This window comes from Cyphomyrmex costatus, unplaced genomic scaffold, assembly GCF_001594065.2.
Source record: "Cyphomyrmex costatus isolate MS0001 unplaced genomic scaffold, Ccosl1.0 scaffold538, whole genome shotgun sequence".
In the NCBI taxonomy this organism is placed as follows: Eukaryota; Metazoa; Arthropoda; class Insecta; order Hymenoptera; family Formicidae; genus Cyphomyrmex; species Cyphomyrmex costatus.
The window spans coordinates 167,171-167,512 of NW_017279598.1; positions in this window are offsets into that span (position 1 = coordinate 167,171).

The window sequence follows — 342 nt, forward strand, 5'->3', positions numbered from 1 at the left end:
CTCTGTACACTTCCTTGTATATAGGAATATTAAAATTTACGAGCGTTACAAAATATGACATATATATAATATATATACACATAAAATGAAATGTTTGTAGCAATAATATGATAATCGTTGCTAATTAATTGGATTTCACTTCTCATTACGTTATGAATGTAATAATTTTTAATCTTTGTAGAACAGTTTTATACAAAGTTCTTTGAATTTTCTTCTTTTATTCTCTATGTAGTTAATTATAAAACTTATCAGATAGATGAACTCTTGAAAAAGATTTACAATAGACGAGAAAAGTAAAGGAAGAAATGGTAATAATTGTATTATATGAATATCAGTGTTCGT